Source organism: Heterodontus francisci, chromosome 22 (assembly GCF_036365525.1).
Source record: "Heterodontus francisci isolate sHetFra1 chromosome 22, sHetFra1.hap1, whole genome shotgun sequence".
NCBI lineage: Eukaryota > Metazoa > Chordata > Chondrichthyes > Heterodontiformes > Heterodontidae > Heterodontus > Heterodontus francisci.
In genome coordinates this window covers 38,316,888-38,317,810 of record NC_090392.1, presented here as the reverse complement: position 1 = coordinate 38,317,810, position 923 = coordinate 38,316,888, and the positions used below count along the sequence as shown (strand labels likewise).

Here is a 923-nt window from a genome sequence, read left to right as displayed (position 1 = left end):
TAAAAGCACAAATATGTGTCAGTGCAATCAGTAAATAATGAGAAATGAAATCCAGAACTTGGCAAGAATCCCAAGTGGATGTCTTGGAGTGGTTGGGGAAGGGAATCTTGTCAATGATGGCACACTGTGCATTGACACTGCAGCAGCTGCTGCACCTCTTCCAAACTTAGTTTCTTAAGTGAGAGTTTACAAAAAAGGGAATTGGATAATTGCATGAAAGGAGAGGCAAACAAAAGCAGAGCGAAGGAAGTGGGCCCAACTGGCAAGTCTTTGAAAAAAGTGGCAATGGTACGATGGCCTGAATGGCCTGGCAATGAGTTGTGCACTGCTGAGCGTCCATTGCTGGGTCAATACCTCTGCAGCCTTGCAAAATGTCACAGTGGAATTGCATTTCAATGAAACAAGCACCACAAATAGATCATGACTGTATAGTTTAACAATACTTGCAGCTTCCTCAGCCCTGCAACCCTGCTGAGTTTCTGTAGTGTAGTGGTGATCACGTTTGTCTCACGCGCAAAAGGTCCCCAGTTCGAAACTGGGCTGAAACATTTTCGAAACAAAGCCAAACGTCTGACCACGAAAGATGCAATCATTGACATTCCCCATTCACACAACACAATTTCTCAAAGTCCTATTTCTCTTGCACATTGTGTGCACAATGCCTTGCAATCGCTCCTCTTTCTAGTCCTGATGCTGCAGAAAGTTCCTCAAAACCTAGCACTTGCACTTCATTTGGCTCAGATTAGAATAGAAACCTGCAACACTAGCTTGCTGAGTAACAGCTGATCTAAGTCTCATTTCAGACGAGGCAAAACCACATCAGCAATTCACTTTCGCCAGCTCCACATTCGTTGAGACAGGGGCACGCCGCAATATTTTGACCCGCACTGTCCAATTACTCGCTGCTAGCAGCAAGAGGGGTC

The 923-nt window shown here is 45.2% G+C and overlaps 1 non-coding gene across 1 annotated transcript; it reads left to right on the top strand.

The window, feature by feature from the left end:
• Positions 1-475: 475 nt before the first annotated feature.
• Positions 476-548, top strand: trnav-cac (transfer RNA valine (anticodon CAC)). The gene has a single exon. It is a non-coding gene; the product is annotated as a tRNA-Val (tRNA).
• The last annotated feature ends 375 nt before the right edge of the window (positions 549-923 follow it).